Below are 26,784 nucleotides of genomic sequence, written 5' to 3'. Positions count from 1 at the left end.
TTAAGACAGTGGTTATAGCATTGCCTTTAAGACAGTGGTTATAGCATTGCCTTTAAGACAGTGGTGTAGCATTGCCTTTAAGACAGTGGTTATAGCATTGCCTTTAAGACAGTGGTTATAGCATTGCCTTTAAGACAGTGGTTATAGCATTGCCTTTAAGACAGTGGTTATAACATTGCCTTTAAGACAGTGGTGTAACATTGCCTTTAAGACAGTGGTTATAGCATTGCCTTTAAGACAGTGGTGTAACATTGCCTTTAAGACAGTGGTTATAGCATTGCCTTTAAGACAGTGGTTATAGCATTGCCTTTAAGACAGTGGTGTAACATTGCCTTTAAGACAGTGGTTATAGCATTGCCTTTAAGACAGTGGTGTAGCATTGCCTTTAAGACAGTGGTGTAGCATTGCCTTTAAGACAGTGGTTATAGCATTGCCTTTAAGACAGTGGTGTAGCATTGCCTTTAAGACAGTGGTTATAGCATTGCCTTTAAGACAGTGGTGTAGCATTGCCTTTAAGACAGTGGTTATAGCATTGCCTTTAAGACAGTGGTGTGGCATTGCCTTTAAGACAGTGGTGTAGCATTGCCTTTAAGACAGTGGTTATAGCATTGCCTTTAAGACAGTGGTGTAGCATTGCCTTTAAGACAGTGGTGTAGCATTGCCTTTAAGACAGTGGTTATAGCATTGCCTTTAAGACAGTGGTGTAGCATTGCCTTTAAGACAGTGGTGTGGCATTGCCTTTAAGACAGTGGTGTAGCATTGCCTTTAAGACAGTGGTTATAGCATTGCCTTTAAGACAGTGGTGTAGCATTGCCTTTAAGACAGTGGTTATAGCGTTGCATTTAAGACAGTGGTTATAGCATTGCCTTTAAGACAGTGGTTGTAGCATTGCCTTTAAGACAGTGGTGTAACATTGCCTTTAAGACAGTGGTTATAGCATTGCCTTTAAGACAGTGGTGTACATTGCCTTTAAGACAGTGGTGTAACATTGCCTTTAAGACAGTGGTTATAGCATTGCCTTTAAGACAGTGGTGTACATTGCCTTTAAGACAATGGTGTGGCATTGCCTTTAAGACAGTGGTTATAGCATTGCCTTTAAGACAGTGGTTATAGCATTGCCTTTAAGACAGTGGTGTGGCATTGCCTTTAAGACAGTGGTTATAGCATTGCCTTTAAGACAGTGGTTATAGCATTGCCTTTAAGACAGTGGTTATAGCATTGCCTTTAAGACAGTGTTTATAACATTGCCTTTAAGACAGTGGTGTAACATTGCCTTTAAGACAGTGGTTATAGCATTGCCTTTAAGACAGTGGTGTAATATTGCCTTTAAGACAGTGGTTATAGCATTGCCTTTAAGACAGTGGTGTAACATTGCCTTTAAGACAGTGGTGTAGCATTGCCTTTAAGACAGTGGTTATAGCATTGCCTTTAAGACAGTGGTGTAACATTGCCTTTAAGACAGTGGTGTAACATTGCCTTTAAGACAGTGGTTATAGCATTGCCTTTAAGACAGTGGTGTAGCATTGCCTTTAAGACAGTGGTTATAGCATTGCCTTTAAGACAGTGGTGTAGCATTGCCTTTAAGACAGTGGTTATAGCATTGCCTTTAAGACAGTGGTGTGGCATTGCCTTTAAGACAGTGGTGTAGCATTGCCTTTAAGACAGTGGTGTAGCATTGCCTTTAAGACAGTGGTGTAACATTGCCTTTAAGACAGTGGTGTAGCATTGCCTTTAAGACAGTGGTTATAGCATTGCCTTTAAGACAGTGGTGTAACATTGCCTTTAAGACAGTGGTGTGGCATTGCCTTTAAGACAGTGGTGTAGCATTGCCTTTAAGACAGTGGTTATAGCATTGCCTTTAAGACAGTGGTGTGGCATTGCCTTTAAGACAGTGGTGTAGCATTGCCTTTAAGACAGTGGTTATAGCATTGCCTTTAAGACAGTGGTTATAGCATTGCCTTTAAGACAGTGGTGTACATTGCCTTTAAGACAGTGGTGTAACATTGCCTTTAAGACAGTGGTTATAGCATTGCCTTTAAGACAGTGGTGTACATTGCCTTTAAGACAATGGTGTACATTGCCTTTAAGACAGTGGTGTACATTGCCTTTAAGACAGTGGTGTAACATTGCCTTTAAGACAGTGGTTATAGCATTGCCTTTAAGACAGTGGTGTACATTGCCTTTAAGACAGTGGTGTACATTGCCTTTAAGACAGTGGTGTAACATTGCCTTTAAGACAGTGGTTATAACATTGCCTTTAAGACAGTGGTGTACATTGCCTTTAAGACAGTGGTGTACATTGCCTTCAAGACAGAAGCTTATGACGTCATAGACAGTGGTGTACATTGCCTTCAAGACAGAAGCTTATGACGTCATAGACAGTGGTGTACATTGCCTTCAAGACAGAAGCTTATGACGTCATAGACAGTGGTGTACATTGCCTTCAAGACAGAAGCTTATGACGTCATAGACAGTGGTGTAACATTGCCTTTAAGACAGTGGTGTACATTGCCTTTAAGACAGTGGTGTAACATTGCCTTTAAGACAGTGGTTATAGCATTGCCTTTAAGACAGTGGTGTAACATTGCCTTTAAGACAGTGGTGTACATTGCCTTTAAGACAGTGGTGTACATTGCCTTTAAGACAGTGGTGTAACATTGCCTTTAAGACAGTGGTGTACATTGCCTTTAAGACAGTGGTGTACATTGCCTTTAAGACAGTGGTGTACATTGCCTTTAAGACAGTGGTGTACATTGCCTTTAAGACAGTGGTGTAACATTGCCTTTAAGACAGTGGTGTACATTGCCTTTAAGACAGTGGTGTACATTGCCTTTAAGACAGTGGTGTACATTGCCTTTAAGACAGTGGTGTACATTGCCTTTAAGACAGTGGTGTAACATTGCCTTTAAGACAGTGGTGTACATTGCCTTTAAGACAGTGGTTATGACGTCATAGACAGAGGAAGGAACACTGACCATGTGAGTGAACAGGGCCCTGGGCTGTGGCTGTCCCTGTGTGTCTCCAGCCTGCCTGCTGTACCCACATCATATTGGGCCCAATTCACACTTCAGATAAGTTGAGATAAGTTGAGTCCATGTTTGACTGACTGACTGACTGACTTAAGTCAATGTCTCATATATTAGACTCTCTCAAACATTATCAATGAAAGGGTCTGGTCAGTGAGGCTGTCGGGAGAGGGTCTGTTGAGAATGGAGAGGGGAGGGGTAGTGTCTCAGGTGAGGATGGGGAGGGGGAGGGGAGTGTCTCAGGTAAGAATGGAGAGGGGGAGGTGGGAGTGTCTCAGGTGAAGATGGGGAGGGGGAGGGGGATTGTCTCAGGTGAGGATGGGGAGGGGGAGGGGGGAGTGTCTCAGGTGAGGATGGGGAGGGGGGAGGGGGAGTGTCTCAGGTGAGGATGGGGAGGGGGAGTGTCTCAGGTGAGGATGGGGAGGGGGAGTGTCTCAGGTGAGGATGGGGAGGGGGGATTGTCTCAGGTGAGGATGGGGAGGGGGGGAGGGGAGTGTCTCAGGTGAGGATGGGGAGGGGGAGGGGAGTGTCTCAGGTGAGGAGGGGAGGGGGAGTGTCTCAGGTGAGGATGGGGAGGGGGAGGGGGAGTGTCTCAGGTGAGGATGGGGAGGGGGGAGTGTCTCAGGTGAGGATGGGGAGGGGGGATTGTCTCAGGTGAGGATGGGGAGGGGGAGGGGGGAGTGTCTCAGGTGAGGATGGGGAGGGGGAGGGGAGTGTCTCAGGTGAGGATGGGGAGGGGGGATTGTCTCAGGTGAGGATAGGGAGGGGGGTGTCTCAGGTGAGGAGGGGAGGGGGAGGGGGAGTGTCTCAGGTGAGGAGGGGGAGGGGGGAGTGTCTCAGGTGAGGAGGGGAGGGGGAGGGGGAGTGTCTCAGGTGAGGAGGGGGAGGGGAGTGTCTCAGGTGAGGAGGGGAGGGGGAGGGGGGAGTGTCTCAGGTGAGGAGGGGAGGGGGAGGGGGATTGTCTCAGGTGAGGATGGGGAGGGGGAGGGGGATTGTCTCAGGTGAGTATGGGGAGGGGAGGGGATTGTCTCAGGTGAGTATGGGGAGGGGGGAGGGGGATTGTCTCAGGTGAGGATGGGGAGGGGGAGGGGGATTGTCTCAGGTGAGTATGGGGAGGGGGAGGGGAGTGTCTCAGGTGAGGAGGGGGAGGGGGAGGGGAGTGTCTCAGGTAAGAATGGAGAGGGGGAGGTAGAGTGTCTGAGGGGAGGATGTGGAGTGTCTCAGGTGAGGATGGAGAGGAAGGGGAGTGTCTCAGGTGAGGAGAGAGAGATTTTCACAAATGCCTTCATATAGGTAATTCCCAAACATTCTAGGAATGAATGAAAATGTGAAAATGACCATATCTAACCGCCGCTTGTCAGAAAATGTAAAAACAACCAAAAAACATGTAATTTTCTTTCTGGGGGTGTAACAGATTTGAATGAGATTTCATGTTGGGAAAAAAGCTGTCAGTTCCTCTTTAAATAATACCCTTTCTGAACCAACGGAATTGCACTTGACCCCACCACCTCCACCCCTTCTAGTTCTGACGTTGCAGGATAGCTACTTTATTGAAGGAAAGTGAACTTCCTATGACTGAGATATGTGGTTGTCCCACCTAGCTATCTTAAGATGACTGGCTCTGGATCAGTTCTTATGACTGAGATATGTGGTTGTCCCACCTAGCTATCTTAAGATGACTGGCTCTGGGTCAGTTCTTATGACTGAGATATGTGGTTGTCCCACCTAGCTATCTTAAGATGACTGGCTCTGGACTCAGTTCTTATGACTGAGATACGTGGTTGTCCCACCTAGCTATCTTAAGATGACTGGCTCTGGGTCAGTTCTTATGACTGAGATATGTGGTTGTCCCACCTAGCTATCTTAAGATGACTGGCTCTGGACTCAGTTCTTATGACTGAGATACGTGGTTGTCCCACCTAGCTATCTTAAGATGACTGGCTCTGGGTCAGTTCTTATGACTGAGATACGTGGTTGTCCCACTTAGCTATCTTAAGATGACTGGCTCTGGGTCAGTTCCTATGACTGAGATATGTGGTTGTCCCACCTAGCTATCTTAAGATGACTGGCTCTGGGTCAGTTCTTATGACTGAGATACGTGGTTGTCCCACCTAGCTATCTTAAGATGAATTCTCTAATTGTAAATCGCTCCGGATAAGAGCGTCTGCTAACTGACTCAAATTTGTCAAATGTAGACTCTTGAGGTTAACAGGAATCTCTACTGTAGCTGTGAACTGACCCCCTGCGTTTGTCTATACCTCTTGACTGTACGAGTGAGTTATTACAGACAGGCGGGCAGGACGCCAACCAGAACCTCTCTGCTTCCTAACCAGGAAGGGGAAAAAACGAGCTGTTTTCCTTTTTCATTAAGCCGTTAAAGTGAATGAGATGTCAAGCGGGCACGAAGTTTATCGGGCTTTTTTAACACAGTACCTTTTAGCAAATGAGTTCCCTGGGTCTTGCGACCGGAGAGGTGTGTGTAAAAGCGTTATGTTTGTGGTTGTTGATGATTGAGTGAAGGTTGTTTAGGGGTTGCCCGCTTGTTTGTCTTGGGGCGCAGCTGAATTACTACATGGCTCTTTAAGCCTGTCCAGAATACAACGGGTTCAAATGAATTATTACAAATCAATCAAACGAAACGGAGGGAGGTGGTGTGGAGGTGAGGAATGGATGGATTATATGTGTGTGGAATGGGAGGGAGGTGGTGTGAGGTGAGGAATGGATGGATTATATGTGTGTGGAATGGGAGGGAGGTGGTGGAGGTGAGGAATGGATGGATTATATGTGTGTGGAATGGGAGGGAGGTGGTGGATGAGGTGAGGAATGGATGGATTATATGTGTGTGGAATGGGAGGGAGGTGGTGTGAGGTGAGGAATGGATGGATTATATGTGTGTGGAATGGGAGGGGTGAGGAATGGATGGATTATATGTGTGTGGAATGGGAGGGAGGTGGTGTGAGGTGAGGAATGGATGGATTATATGTGTGTGGAATGGGGAGGCATTGATTGATGAGCCCTGTTCAATTAGACTGCTGTCTGCGCTGAACAAGGCAGGAAGCGGAGGAGGATTGGTTCATATTTAATCCCGAGGGATTAGCTGGTGGGGTGAATGATGTCCTGATGATGGACGGTGAGGGACAGGAAGTGGCGTGAATCATTTCCTGGGTACACAGAGAGGAGGAACAGTGAAGGTATGACCCAGGCGGTTTGGGGGCATTCGCATTCACAACCACTAATCATGTGTGTTAGTCAGAAGGAGTGTCGTTAATCACAGCTTGGGAGAGGAGAACAGTGGGGGAGAGGAGAACAGTGTGGGGGAGAGGAGAACAGTGTGGGGGAGAGGAGAACAGTGTGGGGAGAGGAGAACAGTGTGGGGGAGAAGAGAACAGTGTGGGGGAGAGGAGAACAGTGTGAGGGAGAGGAGAACAGTGTGGGGGAGAAGAGAACAGTGTGGGGGGAGAGGAGAACAGTGTGAGGGAGAGGAGAACAGTGTGGGGAGAGGAGAACAGTGTGGGGGGAGAGGAGAACAGTGTGGGGGAGAGGAGAACAGTGTGGGGAGAGGAGGAGAACAGTGTGGGGAGGGGGAGAGGAGAACAGCATGGGGGAGAGGAGAACAGTGTGGGGAGAGGAGAACAGTGTGGGGGGAGGAGAACAGTGTGGGGAGAGGAGAACAGTGTGGGGAGAGGGAGAACAGTGTGGGGAGAGGAGAACAGTGTGGGGGAGGAGAACAGTGTGGGGGAGAACAGTGTGGGGAGGGAGAACAGTGTGAGGAGAACAGTGTGGGGAGAGGAGAACAGTGTGGGGAGAGAGGAGAACAGTGTGAGAGAGGAGAACAGTGTGGGGGAGAACAGTGTGGGGGAGAGAGAACAGTGTGGGGGAGAGGAGAACAGTGTGGGGGAGAGGAGAACAGTGTGGGGGAGGAGAACAGTGTGAGGGAGGAGAACAGTGTGGGGAGGAGAACAGTGTGGGGGAGGAGAACAGTGTGGGGGGAGGAGAACAGTGTGGGGGACAGTGAGAACAGTGTGGGGGAGGAGAACAGTGTGAGGGAGGAGAAACAGTGTGAGGGAGGAGAACAGTGTGGGGGAGAGGAGAACAGTGTGGGGGGAGAGGAGAACAGTGTGGGGGGAGAGGAGAACAGTGTGGGAGGAGTGAGGGGGGGACAGTGTGGGGGAGAGGAGAACAGTGTGGGGGAGGAGAACAGTGTGGGGGAGAGGAGAACAGTGTGGGGGGAGAGGAGAACCGTGTGGGGGAGAAGAGAACAGTGTGGGGGGAGAGGAGAACAGTGTGGGGGAGAGGAGAACAGTGTGGGGGAGAGGAGAACAGTGTGAGGGGAGAGGTGTGGGAACAGTGGGGGGGAGGAGAACAGTGTGGGGGAGAGGAGAACAGTGTGGGGGAGAGAGGAGAACAGTGTGGGGAGGGGGAGAACAGTGTGGGGGAGAGGAGAACAGTGTGGGGGAGAGGAGAACAGTGTGGGGGAGAGGAGAATAGTGTGGGGAGGAGAGGAGAAACAGTGTGAGGGAGGAGAACAGTGTGGGGGAGAGTAGAACAGTGTGGGGGAGAGGAGAACAGTGTGGGGGAGAGGAGAACAGTGTGGGGAGAGAGAGAACAGTGTGGGGGAGGAGAACAGTGTGGGGGGGAGAGGAGAACAGTGTGGGGAGAGGAGAACAGTGTGGGGGAGAGGAGAACAGTGTGGGGGAGAGGAGAACATTGTGGGGAGAGGAGAACAGTGTGAGAGAGAAAGGAGAACAGTGTGGGGAGGGAGAGGAGAACAGTGTGGGGGGAGAGGAGAACAGTGTGGGGGGAGAGGAGAACAGTGTGTGGGGGAGAGGAGAACAGTGTGGGGGAGAGGAGAACAGTGTGTGGGAGAGGAGAACAGTGTGGGGGAGAGGAGAACAGTGTGGGGGAGAGGAGAACAGTGTGGGGGAGAGGAGAACAGTGTGAGGGAGAGGAGAACATTGTGGGGGAGAGGAGAACAGTGTGAGGGAGAGGAGAACAGTGTGGGGGAGAGGAGAACAGTGTGGGGGAGAGGAGAACAGTGTGGGGGAGAGGAGAACAGTGTGAGGGAGAGGAGAACATTGTGGGGGAGAGGAGAACAGTGTGGTTGAGAGGAGAACAGTGTGGGGGAGAGGAGAACAGTGTGAGGGATGAGAACAGTGTGGGTGAGGAGAACAGTGTGGGGGAGAGGAGAACAGTGTGAGGGAGGAGAACATTGTGGGGGAGAGGAGAACAGTGTGGGGGAGAGGAGAACAGTGTGAGGGAGGAGAACATTGTGGGGGAGAGGAGAACAGTGTGAGGGAGAGGAGAACAGTGTGAGGGAGAGGAGAACATTGTGGGGGAGAGGAGAACAGTGTGAGGGAGAGGAGAACAGTGTGTGGGAGAGGAGAACAGTGTGGGGGAGAGGAGAACAGTGTGGGGGAGAGGAGAACAGTGTGAGGGAGAGGAGAACAGTGTGGTTGAGAGGAGAACAGTGTGGTTGAGAGGAGAACAGTGTGGGGGAGAGGAGGGACAGTGTGAGGGATGAGAACAGTGTGGGGAGAGGAGAACAGTGTGAGGGAGAGGAGAACAGTGTGAGGGAGAGGAGAACATTGTGGGGAGAGGAGAGACAGTGTGGGGGAGGGAGAGGAGAACAGTGTTTGGGAGAGGAGAACAGTGTGAGGGATGAGAACAGTGTGAGGGATGAGAACAGTGTGGGGGAGAGGAGAACAGTGTGAGGGAGTGGAGAACATTGTGGGGGAGAGGAGAAACAGTGTGAGGGAGAGGAGAACAGTGTGGGGAGAGAGAACAGTGTGGGGGAGAGGAGAACAGTGTGGAGGAGAGGAGAGAACAGTGTGAGGGAGGAGAACAGTGTGGGGAGAGGAGAACAGTGTGGGGGAGAGGAGAACAGTGTGGGGAGAGGAGAACAGTGTGGGGGAGAGGAGGACAGTGTGGGGGGAGGAGAACAGTGTGGGGGAGAGGAGAGACAGTGTGGGGGGAGAGGAGAACAGTGTGGGGAGGAGGGAGAACAGTGTGGCTGAGAGAGAGAACAGTGTGGGGGAGAGGAGAACAGTGTGAGGGATGAGAACAGTGTGGGGAGGAGAACAGTGTGGGGGAGGAGAACAGTGTGGGGGAGGAGAACAGTGGGGGGAGAACAGTGTGGGGGAGAGAACAGTGGGGGGAGGGAGAACAGTGTGGGGAGAGGAGAACAGTGTGGGGGAGAGGAGAACAGTGTGGTTGAGAGAGGAGAACAGTGTGGGGGAGAGGAGAACAGTGTGAGGGAGAGGAGAACAGTGTGGGGGAGGAGAACAGTGTGGGGGAGGAGAACAGTGTGGGGGGAGGAGAACAGTGGGTGGGGGAGAACAGTGTGGGGGAGAGGAGAACAGTGTGGGAGAGAGGAGAACAGTGTGGGGAGAGGAGAACAGTGTGGGGGAGAGGAGAACAGTGTGAGGGAGAGGAGAACAGTGTGGCTGAGAGGAGAACAGTGTGGTTGAGAGGAGAACAGTGTGGGGAGAGGAGAACAGTGTGAGGGATGAGAACAGTGGGGGAGGAGAACAGTGAGGGAGAGGAGAACAGTGTGAGGGAGAGGAGAACATTGTGGGGGAGAGGAGAACAGTGTGAGGGAGAGGAGAACAGTGTTTGGGAGAGGAGAACAGTGTGAGGGATGAGAACAGTGTGAGGGATGAGAACAGTGTGGGGGGAGAGGAGAACAGTGTGAGGGAGTGGAGAACATTGTGGGGGAGAGGAGAACAGTGTGAGGAGAGGAGAACAGTGTGGGAGAGTAGAACAGTGTGGGGAGAGGAGAGAACAGTGTGGAGGAGAGGAGAACAGTGTGAGGGAGGAGAACAGTGTGGGGAGAGGAGAACAGTGTGGGGAGAGGAGAATGAGAACAGTGTGGGGAGAGGAGAACAGTGTGGGGGAGAGGCAGAACAGTGTGGGGGGAGGAGAACAGTGTGGGGGGGAGAGGAGAACAGTGTGGGGGAGAGGAGAACAGTGTGGGGGAGAGAGAGGAGAACAGTGTGGTTGAGGAGAGAGGAAACAGTGTGGGGGAGAGGAGAACAGTGTGAGGGATGAGAACAGTGGGGGAGGAGAACAGTGTGGGGGAGGAGAACAGTGTGGGGGAGGAGAACAGTGGGGGGAGGAGAACAGTGTGGGGGAGAGGAGAACAGTGGGGGAGAGGAGAACAGTGTGGGGGAAAGGAGAACAGTGTGGGGGAGAGGCCCTGCTCTGCCCTGCCCTGCCCTGCCCTGCCCTGCCCTGCTCTGCTCTGCTCTGCTCTGCCCCTGCCCTGCCCTGCCCTGCTCTGCTCTGCTCTGCCCTGCCCTGCCCTGCTCTGCCCTGCCCTGCCCTGCCCTGCCCTGCCTGCCCTGCCCTGCTCTGCCCTGCTCTGCCCTGCCCTGCCCTGCCCTCTGCCCTCTGCCCTCTGCTCCTGCTCTGCTCTGCTCTGCCTGTCTGCCCTGCTCTGCCCTCTGCCCTGCCCTGCCCTGCCCTGCCCTGCCTGCTGCTCTGCTCTGCCCTGCCCTGCCCTGCCTGCCCTCTGCCCTGCCTGCTGCCCTGCTCTGCTCTGCTCTGCCCTGCTCTGCCTGCCCTGCCCTGCCCTGCCCTGCCCTGCCTGCCCTGCCCTGCCCCCTGCTCTGCTCTGCTCTGCTCTGCCATGCCCTCTGCCCTGCCCTGCCCTGCCCTGCTCTGCCCTGCCCTGCCCTGCCCTGCCCTGCTCTGCTCTGCTCTTCCCTGCTCTGCTCTGCCCTGCCCTGCCCTGCCCCCTGCTCTGCTCTGCCCTGCTCTGCTCTGCTCTGCTCTGCTCTGCTCCCTGCCCTGCCCTGCCTGCCCTGCCCTGCCCTGCCCTGCTCTGCTCTGCCCTGCTCTGCTCTGCCCTGCTCTGCTCTGCCCTGCTCTGCTCTGTGGTAGAGGCCCACTAGAGAGAGAGGGAGGAGTATCAGAACAGGGGGTCAGCCCAGAAGGTAGGAGTTGGAGCCGTGCTCTGTACGGTTAGAACAGAGGAGAGAGGGAGAGATGAGGGGAGGGAGGGAGGAGGGAGGGAGGGGAAGGAGGGAGGAGGGAGGGAGAAGGAGGGAGGGGGAGGGTGGGTGGTGAGTAGGGAGGGACATATGGGGTAGGGAGTGGGTGGGTGGGTGAGGAGAGAGAGGAGGGGGTAGGGAGGGAGTGGGTGTGTGGGTGAGTAGGGAGGGAGTGGGTGGGTGGGTGGGTGAGTAGGGAGGGGAGTGGGTGGGTGGGTGGGTGAGTAGGGAGGGAGAGATGGGGTAGGGAGTGGGTGGGTGGGTGAGTAGGGAGGGAGAGATGGGGTAGGGAGGGTGGAAGTGGGGACGGAGGGAGTTGGAGAGAAGAGAGACAGAGAGACTGGAGGGGAGGAGTGTGGACTTAGGGGCAGGAGTTGGAGCCGTGCTTTGAGTCATACCAGTGTGTTCTGCCAGCGGTATTTAACCAGCACCACACCCTGAACAGACTTCATAACGGGAACAATCTACTGCTATCTCTAGGTCCTGTTCTCTAAGGGAAGTCAGCTATCTCTAGGTCCTGTTCTCTAAGGGAAGTCTGTTCTCTAAGGTAAGTCATCTATCTCTAGGTCCTGTTCTCTAAGGGAACTCAGCTATCTCTAGGTCCTGTTCTCTAAGGTAAGTCAGCTATCTCTAGGTTCTGTTCTCTAAGTGAAGTCAGCTATCTCTAGGTCCTGTTCTCTAAGGTAAGTCAGCTATCTCTAGGTTCTGTTCTGTTCTCTAAGGGAAGTCAGCTATCTCTAGGTCCTGTTCTCTAAGGGAACTCAGCTATCTCTAGGTTCTGTTCTCTAAGGGAAGTCAGCTATCTCTAGGTTATGTTCTGTTCTCTAAGGGAAGTCAGCTATCTCTAGGTCCTGTTCTCTAAGGGAACTCAGCTATCTCTAGGTCCTGTTCTCTAAGGGAAGTCAGCTATCTCTAGGTCCTGTTCTCTAAGGGAACTCAGCTATCTCTAGGTTCTGTTCTCTAAGGTAAGTCAGCTATCTCTAGGTTCTGTTCTGTTCTCTAAGGGAAGTCAGCTATCTCTAGGTTCTGTTCTGTTCTCTAAGGGAAGTCAGCTATCTCTAGGTCCTGTTCTCTAAGGTAAGTCAGCTATCTCTAGGTTCTGTTCTCTAAGGTAAGTCAGCTATCTCTAGGTTCTGTTCTGTTCTCTAAGGGAAGTCAGCTATCTCTAGGTTCTGTTCTCTAAGGGAAGTCCGTTATCTCTAGGTCCTGTTCTCTAAGGGAAGTCAGCTATCTCTAGGTTCTGTTCTGCTCTCTAAGGGAAGTCAGCTATCTCTAGGTTCTGTTCTGTTCTCTAAGGGAAGTCAGCTATCTCTAGGTTCTGTTCTGTTCTCTAAGGTAAGTCAGCTATCTCTAGGTTCTGTTCTCTAAGGGAAGTCAGCTATCTCTAGGTTCTGTTCTGTTCTCTAAGGTAAGTCAGCTATCTCTAGGTTCTTACTCTAGAATAAGTTAGTGCAGGCTCTATACTATCTCTGCTCACTGAGACACAATGTCTTCACTGTCTTTAAAACGCCTGTAGCCATCTTGAACACACCAGCCTGTCTGTCTGTCTGTCTGTCTGTCTGTCTGTCTGTCTGTCTGTCTGTCTGTCTGTCTGTCTGTCTGTCTGTCTGTCTGTTATCCAGTCTGATCCTCACTAAATGAATGAACAGCTTATTGGAAGCAGTAGATTCTTTCTTTTACATATAATGTTTTTATAGTCATGCTGATTCTGTCCAACTCTCTTTTTCACTACTTTTGATGACATTGTTATTTATCCCTAATCAACGTTAAACATGCAGTGTGTGTGTGTGTGTGTGTGTGTGTGTGTGTGTGTGTGTGTGTGTGTGTGTGTGTGTGTGTGTGTGTGTGTGTGTGTGTGTGTGTGTGTGTGTGTGTGTGTGTGTGTGTGTGTGTGTGTGTGTGTGTGTGTGTGTGTGTGTAAATGAGTTGGCACGGCAACACAGTGGGCTTGCCCCTGGAATTCTAACAGTCTGTGGTGGAATGTCTGCTGGGTGGTACCGACCTTGGTGTTACACACACACACACACACACACACACACACACACACACACACACACACACACACACACACACACACAGCGTGTTTATCACAGCCCACTGTGTCATTAGTCCTGTAAAACTACCATTACAGTAGATCTAATTGGGTATATGATATTTCATGACTCATGACTCAGCAGGGCCTGTGGAGTCAAGACAGATTCTGAGTTCATTACAGGTACCAGTACAGTACGCTGTGGGTCTATATGCAACACAGCAGGGCCTGTGGAATGGACCAGGATATGTGACTCACACTTCCTGCTTACATGGAGGAGGGGAAGTTAGTTCCCACTCCAAGAACTCTGTCATGCACGGTTGCTAGGTGATTAAATATTATTGGCCTCTGCCATTGTTGGAAGAAAAACTTACCACTTACCTCCCAACTGATTCTCACATGTTGTGTGTTTAAATGGACTTTCATCTAACCCCTGATTCTGGGCGGTATCTCATGTTGTGTGTTTAAATGGACTTTCATCTAACCCCTGATTCTGGGCGGTATCACATGTTGTGTGTTTAAATGGACTTTCATCTAACCCCTGATTCTGGGCGGTATCGCATGTTGTGTGTTTAAATGGACTTTCATCTAACCCCTGATTCTGGGCGGTATCTCATGTTGTGTGTTTAAATGGACTTTCATCTAACCCCTGATTCTGGGCGGTATCTCATGTTGTGTGTTTAAATGGACTTTCATCTAACCCCTGATTCTGGGCAGTATCGCATGTTGTGTGTTTAAATGGACTTTCATCTAACCCCTGATTCTGGGCGGTATCACATGTTGTGTGTTTAAATGGACTTTCATCTAACCCCTGATTCTGGGCGGTATCTCATGTTGTGTGTTTAAATGGACTTTCATCTAACCCCTGATTCTGGGCGGTATCACATGTTGTGTGTTTAAATGGACTTTCATCTAACCCCTGATTCTGGGCGGTATCACATGTTGTGTGTTTAAATGGACTTTCATCTAACCCCTGATTCTGGGCGGTATCACATGTTGTGTGTTTAAATGGACTTTCATCTAACCCCTGATTCTGGGCGGTATCTCATGTTGTGTGTTTAAATGGACTTTCATCTAACCCCTGATTCTGGGCGGTATCACATGTTGTGTGTTTAAATGGACTTTCATCTAACCCCTGATTCTGGGCGGTATCGCATGTTGTGTGTTTAAATGGACTTTCATCTAACCCCTGATTCTGGGCGGTATCTCATGTTGTGTGTTTAAATGGACTTTCATCTAACCCCTGATTCTGGGCGGTATCGCATGTTGTGTGTTTAAATGGACTTTCATCTAACCCCTGATTCTGGGCGGTATCTCATGTTGTGTGTTTAAATGGACTTTCATCTAACCCCTGATTCTGGGCGGTATCACATGTTGTGTGTTTAAATGGACTTTCATCTAACCCCTGATTCTGGGCGGTATCTCATGTTGTGTGTTTAAATGGACTTTCATCTAACCCCTGATTCTGGGCGGTATCTCATGTTGTGTGTTTAAATGTTTTACACTTTTGTCATTCGTTGTCTCGACAACTACTGTAACTTTTCAGTTTATTATGTATGTGTCTGTCTGGTACTAGTCTCTAAGGAAGTGACCTCATTCCGTATCTAACATCATAAATGAGACCGTTGGAGCCTCCAGCTGGGTTACCACGGTGACGGTGTGACACATCCTAAAGCTCATTTTACAGCCCATCGTATACTTTTAACCTAATATAACTTATCTTTTTTTTTTTAACAGGGATTTCACAATGGCATTGGTTTCCGAGTTCCTGGGCCAGCTCACGCTGAATTTTGGCGGGGTGAGTTCACTATAGCTAAACTACTGTCAACGTTAAGGTCATGGGGTCAACCTGTAATGAAATCTGTCCTCTGTCAGGTGATTGTAAACGGGTAACTTGGTAACTGTGTCCCCTTCAGGAGAGCGAGCCTAAATTCCCCACGGTGGTGGCAGAAAGGGATTTTGATCCAGCTAAAGATGCCGCCAGGATAGAAACGGCTGTCAAAACCAAGGGTGAGAGAATCACAGCAACGATTATCGTAGTCCCATCAGTTACAGTCTATCGCTTTATAATGATTCTTAGATTAGAAATACGTTGTGAACCTGATGGGTGCATTAATATATCTGTCACAATGTATTTGCACTAATATTAAGTGTCATAATATCATAGTAATTCAGTTTGTTATCTAGAGTGGTTACTATATAAACAGAACTCAGTATGAGCTGGTAACAGTAATGCGCTGCCTCTCATTATGTTGCTGTATGCATTACGCGATTTAGCGCCACCTGCTGGCCGCTTTACGTTACTACACCTTGCCAACCACATTGTACCTTTCTTCTGTGCCCGTAAACAGACATCATTGGATCAGTTGACCATATTTCATCTCAGCCACGTTGCATTGCCATAGTATCTATTTGCCATCCTTGTTGTCTATGCCTGTGAAAGCATTTGTCTTTTCACACCATTTTCATCAATCGTTGTTAAATTCCGGCGATTTAGAGAAAAAAACATAATCCTGATTCTTGACACTGGTTTGTGTTTATATTAATGGAAACATCTCCATGGAAACATCTCCATGTAAACATCTCCATGGAAACATCTCCATGGAAACATCTCCATGTAAACATCTCCATGGAAACATCTCCATGGAAACATCTCCATGGAAACATCTCCATGTAAACATCTCCATGGAAACATCTCCATGGAAACATCTCCATGTAAACATCTCCATGGAAACATCTCCATGGAAACATCTCCATGGAAACATCTCCGTGCCTGTGTTCCCAACATAACTTCTCTAAACCCCACAGAGAAGACAGGGTTTTTCTGTCTGACAACGCCTTGGCTTTCCAGCCCTGTCGGTCTGCCACAAACCAACCACTGCTGACTCACTGCAGCCCCCCCTGTACCCAATGAAAGCCCTGACTAGCTGGGGTTTTCCACCAACAGTGTTTACTGTACTGAATCGAGGCCTTGTAGATCAGTGATACATGAAGGAAATGTGACTGTTGCTGTTTTGGCATTTCATCTTTTTTTTTTTGCAGTTTCAATCTCATCAAAAACGTTTTCATGAGTTATATCAGACATTTACTTCCTACTATAATATACCTACTCTATATACTCTAAGCTAGTGTGGCTGTTGTATGTCAAATGGAATATTTCCCATGTTCCCCAGCTGTCAACTAATTAACATAAATGTATGTTAATCACACCTCTGTAATATTTCCCATGTTCCCCAGCTGTTAATTAATTAACATAAATGTATGTTAATCACAGCTGTGTAATATTTCCCATGTTCCCTGGTGTGGATGAGCTGACCATCATTGACATCCTGACCAGACGGAGCTACATCCCAGAGGAGAGATTTTAGATGGGACGCCATCTCTGTGTATGAGAAGAGATCCAAGAAGGTGAAGAAGTGGTAAATAGAGATTGTTTTTAATGTTCAGCAAGATGCTTTTTCATAAAGCAACTGCCGCTAATGTGGACATCAAGATAATGCAACCTGATTTAGACATATTTTAGAGTGGGACGGTCTATCATCTCTGTGTATTTTAGAGTGGGACGGTCTATCATCTCTGTGTATTTTAGAGTGGGACGGTCTATCATCTCTGGGTATTTTAGAGTGGGACGGTCTATCATCTCTGTGTATTTTAGAGTGGGACGGTCTATCATCTCTGTGTATTTTAGAGTGGGACGGTCTATCATCTCTGTGTATTTTAGAGTGGGACGGTCTATCATCTCTGTGTATTTTAGAGTGGGACGGTCTATCATCTCTGTGTATTTTACAGTGGGACGGTCTATCATCTCTGTGTATTTTAGAGTGGGACGGTCTATCATCTCTGTGTATTTTAGAGTGGGACGGTCTATCATCTCTGGGTATTTTAGAGTGGGACGGTCTATCATGTCTGGGTATTTTAGAGTGGGACGGTCTATCATCTCTGTGTATTTTAGAGTGGAACGGTCTATCATCTCTGTGTATTTTAGAGTGGGACGGTCTATCATCTCTGTGTATTTTAGAGTGGGACGGTCTATCATCTCTGTGTATTTTAGAGTGGGACGGTCTATCATCTCTGGGTATTTTAGAGTGGGACGGTCTATCATCTCTGTGTATTTTAGAGTGGGACGGTCTATCATCTCTGGGTATTTTAGAGTGGGACGGTCTATCATCTCTGTGTATTTTAGAGTGGGACGGTCTATCATCTCTGTGTATTTTAGAGTGGGACGGTCTATCATCTCTGTGTATTTTAGAGTGGGACGGTCTATCATCTCTGTGTATTTTAGAATGGGACGGTCTATCATCTCTGTGTATTTTAGAGTGGGACGGTCTATCATCTCTGTGTATTTTAGAGTGGGACGGTCTATCATCTCTGTGTATTTTAGAGTGGGACGGTCTATCATCTCTGTGTATTTTAGAGTGGGACAGTCTATCATCTCTGTGTATTTTAGAGTGGGACGGTCTAGCATCTCTGTGTATTTTAGAGTGGGACGGTCTAGCATCTCTGTGTATTTTAGAGTGGGACGGTCTATCATCTCTGTGTATTTTAGAGTGGGACAGTCTATCATCTCTGGGACTATCATCTCTGTGTATTTTAGAGTGGGACGGTCTATCATCTCTGTGTATTTTAGAGTGGGACGGTCTAGCATCTCTGTGTATTTTTAGAGTGGGACGGTCTAGCATCTCTGTGTATTTTAGAGTGGGACGGTCTATCATCTCTGTGTATTTTAGAGTGGGACAGTCTATCATCTCTGTGTATTTTAGAGTGGGACGGTCTATCATCTCTGTGTATTTTAGAGTGGGACAGTCTATCATCTCTGTGTATTTTAGAGTGGGACGGTCTATCATCTCTGTGTATTTTAGAGTGGGACGGTCTAGCATCTCTGTGTATTTTAGAGTGGGACGGTCTATCATCTCTGTGTATTTTAGAGTGGGACGGTCTATCATCTCTGTGTATTTTAGAGTGGGACAGTCTATCATCTCATTTTAGTGGGACGGTCTATCATCTCAGTGGGACGGTCTATCATCTCTGTGTATTTTACAGAGCGATGGTCTATCATCTCTGTGTATTTTACAGAGCGAGTGGTCTATCATCTCTGTGTTTTTACAGAGCGGTCTATCATCTCTGTGTATTTTACAGAGCGATGGTCTATCATCTCTGTGTATTTTACAATGAGACGGTCTATCATCTCTGTGTATTTTACAGTGGGACGGTCTATCATCTCTGTGTATTTTACAGATGAGATGGTCGACCATCTCTGTGTATTTTACAGAGCGATGGTCTATCATCTCTGTATTTTTACAGAGCGATGGTCTATCATCTCTGTGTATTTTAGAGTGGGACGGTCTATCATCTCTGTGTATTTTACAGAGCGATGGTCTATCATCTCTGTGTATTTTACAGAGCGATGGTCTAGCATCTCTGTGTATTTTACAGAGCGACGGTCTATCATCTCTGTGTATTTTACAGAGCGATGGTCTAGCATCTCTGTGTATTTTACAGAGCGACAGTCTATCATCTCTGTGTATGTCTCTCCCGTAGGATATGATCACAGCTCTGAAGGGGGCTCTGTCTGGTTCTCTGGAGGCTGTAATTCTGGGACTGATGAAGAGTACAGCTCAGTACGACGCCTCTGAGATCAAAGGATCCATCAAGGTAAGGAGGAGGCCGCCATCTTTCCTACGTGAAGCCTAAATGTGTGGCGACACGGAAAACCACTGCACTGTAGTCACCACTGCTGCCCTCTCTCTCCAGGGTGGTCTGATGGATGTGCTGGTTCTCTCCAGGGTCTGTATTAGTCATACTGGTTAAAACCACTGCAGGGTCTGTATTAGTCATACTGTCACTGCTGCCCTCTCCTGGTCTGATGGATGTGGGTCTGGCCTAAACCACTGACACGGAGCACAGTCACTGCTGCCCTCTCCTGGTCATGATGGATGTGCTGGCCTAGACACAAAACCACTGTTCTTCCAGGGTCTGTTCATACTGCTGTTAAAACCACTGTTCCCTCCAGGGTCTAGGGACCGAAAACCACTGTTCTCTCCAGGAGATACTCTGTTCTCTCCAGGGTCTGTAGAGATGGGGTCTGTTTAGTCATACTGCTGTTAAAACCACAGTTCCCTCCAGCTGGGGAAGAACTGGTGGTCTGAAATCAAAACCACTTTTCTCTCCAGGGTCTGGGGACCGATCTACTGTTCCTCGCAGGAAGTGTAAATCAAACGTAGGAGAAACAAACTAGAATTAGGATCGAGATCAGATTGAAAACGTAAGGATTGTGTGTTTTTTTTATACTTTTATAGTGTTTAAGAAGGAGCTGGAGAAGGACGTGGCTGGAGACACATCAGGAGACTTCAGGAGTCTGCTGTTGGCCCTGGTACAGGTGGGATCATACAACGACGTTACAACGTCGAGCTTCCTAAGATCGACCGACCACTGGCTTTATTAACAGTAATGATTTGGATACGAAGGAGTCTCGTCTGAATATTGGTGTAAAACTGTGTTCTCCATTGTATTCTATGTCATTCAACAGGCAAAGAGAGATGAGCCCTCAAATATTGTTGACTACGAGAAGATCGACCAGGATGCCAGAGTAAGACAAATATACGGACAGTAAAACACCCTACCAGAACCAAACACTAAAGCATTGATACAGACTGTAAAACACCCTACCAGAACCAATCACTAAAGCATTGATACAGACAGTAAAACACCCTACCAGAACCAAACACTAAAGCATTGATACAGACAGTAAAACACCCTACCAGAACCAAACACTAAAGCATTGATACAGACAGGAAAACACTGGACCAGAACCAATCACTAAAGCATTGATACAGACAGTAAAACACCGAACCAGAACCAAACACTAAAGCATTGATACAGACAGTAAAACACCCGACCAGAACCAAACACTAAAGCATTGATACAGACAGTAAAACACCCTACCAGAACCAAACACTAAAGCATTGATACAGACAGGAAAACACTGGACCAGAACCAATCACTAAAGCATTGATACAGACAGTAAAACACCCTACCAGAACCAAACACTAAAGCATTGATACAGACAGTAAAACACTGGACCAGAACCAATCACTAAAGCATTGATACAGACAGTAAAACACCCTACCAGAACCAACCACTAAAGCATTGATACAGACAGTAAAACACCCTACCAGAACCAACCACTAAAGCATTGATACAGACAGTAAAACACTGGACCAGAACCAATCACTAAAGCATTGATACAGACAGTAAAACACTGGACCAGAACCAAACACTAAAGCATTGATACAGACAGTAAAACACCCTACCAGAACCAATCACTAAAGCATTGATACAGACAGTAAAACACCCTACCAGAACCCAACACTAAAGCATTGATACAGACAGTAAAACACCCTACCAGAACCAATCACTAAAGCATTGATACAGACAGTAAAACACCCTACCAGAACCCAACACTAAAGCATTGATACAGACACTAAAACACCCTACCAGAACCAATCACTAAAGTATTGATACTGACAGTAAAACACCCTACCAGAACCAATCACTAAAGCATTGATACAGACAGTAAAACACCGAACCAGAACCAAACACTAAAGCATTGATACAGACAGTAAAACACCCGACCAGAACCAATCACTAAAGAATTGATACAGACAGTAAAACACCCTACCAGAACCAATCACTAAAGCATTGATACAGACAGTAAAACACCGAACCAGAACCAAACACTAAAGCATTGATACAGACAGTAAAACACGCTACCAGAACCGAACACTAAAGCATTGATACAGACAGTAAAACACCCGACCAGAACCAAACACTAAAGCATTGATACAGACAGTAAAACACCCTACCAGAACCAATCACTAAAGTATTGATACTGACAGTAAAACACCCTACCAGAACCAATCACTAAAGTATTGATACTGACAGTAAAACACCCTACCAGAACCAATCACTAAAGCATTGATACAGACAGTAAAACACCGAACCAGAACCAAACACTAAAGCATTGATACAGACAGTAAAACACCCGACCAGAACCAATCACTAAAGAATTGATACAGACAGTAAAACACCCTACCAGAACCAATCACTAAAGCATTGATACAGACAGTAAAACACCGAACCAGAACCAAACACTAAAGCATTGATACAGACAGTAAAACACGCTACCAGAACCGAACACTAAAGCATTGATACAGACAGTAAAACACCCGACCAGAACCAAACACTAAAGCATTGATACAGACAGTAAAACACCCTACCAGAACCAATCACTAAAGCATTGATACAGACAGTAAAACACTGGACCAGAACCAACCACTAAAGCATTGATACAGACAGTAAAACACTGGACCAGAACCAATCACTAAAGCATTGATACAGACAGTAAAACACCCTACCAGAACCAATCACTAAAGCATTGATACAGACAGTAAAACACCCTACCAGAACCAAACACTAAAGCATTGATACAGACAGTAAAACACTGGACCAGACCCAAACACTAAAGCATTGATACAGACAGTAAAACACAGTACCAGAACCAATCACTAAAGCATTGATACAGACAGTAAAACACTGGACCAGAACCAATCACTAAAGCATTGATACAGACAGTAAAACACCCTACCAGAACCAATCACTAAAACATTGATACAGACAGTAAAACACTGGACCAGAACCAAACACTAAAGCATTGATACAGACAGTAAAACACCCTACCAGAACCAATCACTAAAGAATTGATACAGACAGTAAAACACCCTACCAGAACCAATCACTAAAGCATTGATACAGACAGTAAAACACCGAACCAGAACCAAACACTAAAGCATTGATACAGACAGTAAAACACGCTACCAGAACCGAACACTAAAGCATTGATACAGACAGTAAAACACCCGACCAGAACCAAACACTAAAGCATTGATACAGACAGTAAAACACCCTACCAGAACCAATCACTAAAGTATTGATACTGACAGTAAAACACCGAACCAGAACCAAACACTAAAGCATTGATACAGACAGTAAAACACCCGACCAGAACCAATCACTAAAGCATTGATACAGACAGTAAAACACCGAACCAGAACCAAACACTAAAGCATTGATACAGACAGTAAAACACCCGACCAGAACCAATCACTAAAGAATTGATACAGACAGTAAAACACCCTACCAGAACCAATCACTAAAGCATTGATACAGACAGTAAAACACTGAACCAGAACCAAACACTAAAGCATTGATACAGACAGTAAAACACGCTACCAGAACCGAACACTAAAGCATTGATACAGACAGTAAAACACCCGACCAGAACCAAACACTAAAGCATTGATACAGACAGTAAAACACCCTACCAGAACCAATCACTAAATCATTGATACAGACAGTAAAACACTGGACCAGAACCAACCACTAAAGCATTGATACAGACAGTAAAACACTGGACCAGAACCAATCACTAAAGCATTGATACAGACAGTAAAACACCCTACCAGAACCAATAACTAAAGCATTGATACAGACAGTAAAACACCCTAACAGAACCAAACACTAAAGCATTGATACAGACAGTAAAACACTGGACCAGACCCAAACACTAAAGCATTGATACAGACAGTAAAACACAGTACCAGAACCAATCACTAAAGCATTGATACAGACAGTAAAACACTGGACCAGAACCAATCACTAAAGCATTGATACAGACAGTAAAACACCCTACCAGAACCAATCACTAAAACATTGATACAGACAGTAAAACACTGGACCAGAACCAATCACTAAAGCATTGATACAGACAGTGAAACACCCGACCAGAACCAAACACTAAAGCATTGATACAGACAGTAAAACACCCTACCAGAACCAATCACTAAAGCATTGATACAGACAGTAAAACACCGAACCAGAACCAAACACTAAAGCATTGATACAGACAGTAAAACACGCTACCAGAACCGAACACTAAAGCATTGATACAGACAGTAAAACACCCGACCAGAACCAAACACTAAAGCATTGATACAGACAGTAAAACACCCTACCAGAACCAATCACTAAAGCATTGATACAGACAGTAAAACACTGGACCAGAACCAACCACTAAAGCATTGATACAGACAGTAAAACACTGGACCAGAACCAATCACTAAAGCATTGATATAGACAGTAAAACACCCTACCAGAACCAATCACTAAAGCATTGATACAGACAGTAAAACACCCTACCAGAACCAAACACTAAAGCATTGATACAGACAGTAAAACACTGGACCAGACCCAAACACTAAAGCATTGATACAGACAGTAAAACACAGTACCAGAACCAATCACTAAAGCATTGATACAGACAGTAAAACACTGGACCAGAACCAATCACTAAAGCATTGATACAGACAGTAAAACACCCTACCAGAACCAATCACTAAAACATTGATACAGACAGTAAAACACTGGACCAGAACCAATCACTAAAGCATTGATACAGACAGTAAAACACCGAACCAGAACCAAACACTAAAGCATTGATACAGACAGTAAAACACCCTACCAGAACCAATCACTAAAGAATTGATACAGACAGTAAAACACCCTACCAGAACCAATCACTAAAGCATTGATACAGACAGTAAAACACCGAACCAGAACCAAACACTAAAGCATTGATACAGACAGTAAAACACGCTACCAGAACCGAACACTAAAGCATTGATACAGACAGTAAAACACCCGACCAGAACCAAACACTAAAGCATTGATACAGACAGTAAAACACCCTACCAGAACCAATCACTAAAGTATTGATACTGACAGTAAAACACCGAACCAGAACCAAACACTAAAGCATTGATACAGACAGTAAAACACCCGACCAGAACCAATCACTAAAGCATTGATACAGACAGTAAAACACCGAACCAGAACCAAACACTAAAGCATTGATACAGACAGTAAAACACCCGACCAGAACCAATCACTAAAGAATTGATACAGACAGTAAAACACCCTACCAGAACCAATCACTAAAGCATTGATACAGACAGTAAAACACTGAACCAGAACCAAACACTAAAGCATTGATACAGACAGTAAAACACGCTACCAGAACCGAACACTAAAGCATTGATACAGACAGTAAAACACCCGACCAGAACCAAACACTAAAGCATTGATACAGACAGTAAAACACCCTACCAGAACCAATCACTAAAGCATTGATACAGACAGTAAAACACTGGACCAGAACCAACCACTAAAGCATTGATACAGACAGTAAAACACTGGACCAGAACCAATCACTAAAGCATTGATACAGACAGTAAAACACCCTACCAGAACCAATCACTAAAGCATTGATACAGACAGTAAAACACCCTAACAGAACCAAACACTAAAGCATTGATACAGACAGTAAAACACTGGACCAGACCCAAACACTAAAGCATTGATACAGACAGTAAAACACAGTACCAGAACCAATCACTAAAGCATTGATACAGACAGTAAAACACTGGACCAGAACCAATCACTAAAGCATTGATACAGACAGTAAAACACCCTACCAGAACCAATCACTAAAACATTGATACAGACAGTAAAACACTGGACCAGAACCAATCACTAAAGCATTGATACAGACAGTAAAACACCCGACCAGAACCAAACACTAAAGCATTGATACAGACAGTAAAACACCCTACCAGAACCAATCACTAAAGCATTGATACAGACAGTAAAACACCCTACCAGAACCGAACACTAAAGCATTGATACAGACAGTAAAACACCGAACCAGAACCAATCACTAAAGCATTGATACAGACAGTAAAACACCCTACCAGAACCAATCACTAAAGCATTGATACAGACAGTAAAACACTGGACCAGAACCGAACACTAAAGCATTGATACAGACAGTAAAACACCCGACCAGAACCAAACACTAAAGCATTGATACAGACAGTAAAACACCCTACCAGAACCAATCACTAAAGCATTGATACAGACAGTAAAACACTGGACCAGAACCAACCACTAAAGCATTGATACAGACAGTAAAACACTGGACCAGAACCAATCACTAAAGCATTGATACAGACAGTAAAACACCCTACCAGAACCAAACACTAAAGCATTGATACAGACAGTAAAACACCCTACCAGAACCAATCACTAAAGCATTGATACAGACAGTAAAACACTGGACCAGAACCAATCACTAAAGCATTGATACAGACAGTAAAACACCCTACCAGAACCAAACACTAAAGCATTGATACAGACAGTAAAACACTGGACCAGACCCAAACACTAAAGCATTGATACAGACAGTAAAACACAGTACCAGAACCAATCACTAAAGCATTGATACAGACAGTAAAACACTTGACCAGAACCAATCACTAAAGCATTGATACAGACAGTAAAACACCCTACCAGAACCAATCACTAAAGCATTGATACAGACAGTAAAACACTGGACCAGAACCAATCACTAAAAGCATTGATACAGACAGTAAAACACTGGACCAGAACCAATCACTAAAGCATTGATAAAGACAGTAAAACACCCTACCAGAACCGCACACTAAAAGCATTGATACAGACAGTAAAACACCCTACCAGAACCAATCACTAAAGCATTGATACAGACAGTAAAACACCCTACCAGAACCGAACACTAAAGCATTGATACAGACAGTAAAACACCGAACCAGAACCAATCACTAAAGCATTGATACAGACAGTAAAACACTGGACCAGAACCAATCACTAAAGCATTGATACAGACAGTAAAACACCCTACCAGAACCGAACACTAAAAGCATTGATACAGACAGTAAAACACTGGACCAGAACCGAACACTAAAGCATTGATACAGACAGTAAAACACCCTACCAGAACCAATCACTAAAGCATTGATACAGACAGTAAAACACCCTCCCAGAACCAATCACTAAAGCATTGATACAGACAGTAAAACACCCTACCAGAACCGAACACTAAAGCATTGATACAGACAGTAAAACACCCGACCAGAACCAATCACTAAAGCATTGATACAGACAGTAAAACACCTGACCAGAACCAAACACTAAAGCATTGATACTGACAGTAAAACACTGGACCAGAACCAATCACTAAAGCATTGATACAGACAGTAAAACACCCTACCAGAACCGAACACTAAAAGCATTGATACAGACAGTAAAACACCCTACCAGAACCAATCACTAAAGCATTGATACAGACAGTAAAACACCCTACCAGAACCAATCACTAAAGCATTGATACAGACAGTAAAACACCCTACCAGAACCAATCACTAAAGCATTGATACAGACAGTAAAACACTGGACCAGAACCAAACACTAAAAGCATTGATACAGACAGTAAAACACTGGACCAGAATCAATCACTAAAGCATTGATACAGACAGTAAAACACCCTACCAGAACCAATCACTAAAGCATTGATACAGACAGTAAAACACTGGACCAGAACCAATCACTAAAGCATTGATACAGACAGTAAAACACTGGACCAGAACCAATCACTAAAGCATTGATACAGACAGTAAAACACCCTACCAGAACCAATCACTAAAGCATTGATACAGACAGTAAAACACTGGACCAGAACCAATCACTAAAGCATTGATACAGACAGTAAAACACTGGACCAGAACCAATCACTAAAGCATTGATA

At 46.3% G+C, this 26,784-nt stretch overlaps 1 pseudogene across 1 annotated transcript in view; it reads left to right on the top strand.

The window, feature by feature from the left end:
• Window positions 1–11,378: 11,378 nt before the first annotated feature.
• Window positions 11,379–26,784, top strand: part of LOC127927304 (annexin A2-A-like) — a 46,224-nt pseudogene continuing 30,818 nt past the window's right edge. The window contains exons 1-8 of the transcript XR_008126847.1: window positions 11,379–11,564; window positions 14,787–14,847; window positions 14,966–15,062; window positions 16,353–16,457; window positions 18,588–18,701; window positions 19,060–19,114; window positions 19,298–19,425; window positions 19,576–19,635. The product of XR_008126847.1 is annotated as an annexin A2-A-like (transcript). The remainder of the gene's footprint in view (window positions 11,565–14,786; window positions 14,848–14,965; window positions 15,063–16,352; window positions 16,458–18,587; window positions 18,702–19,059; window positions 19,115–19,297; window positions 19,426–19,575; window positions 19,636–26,784) is intronic.

Source organism: Oncorhynchus keta, unplaced genomic scaffold (assembly GCF_023373465.1).
Source record: "Oncorhynchus keta strain PuntledgeMale-10-30-2019 unplaced genomic scaffold, Oket_V2 Un_scaffold_11571_pilon_pilon, whole genome shotgun sequence".
Classification (NCBI taxonomy): domain Eukaryota; kingdom Metazoa; phylum Chordata; class Actinopteri; order Salmoniformes; family Salmonidae; genus Oncorhynchus; species Oncorhynchus keta.
Note: the sequence above shows the minus strand (reverse complement) of the source record. Positions and strands in the feature narration are given on the sequence as shown.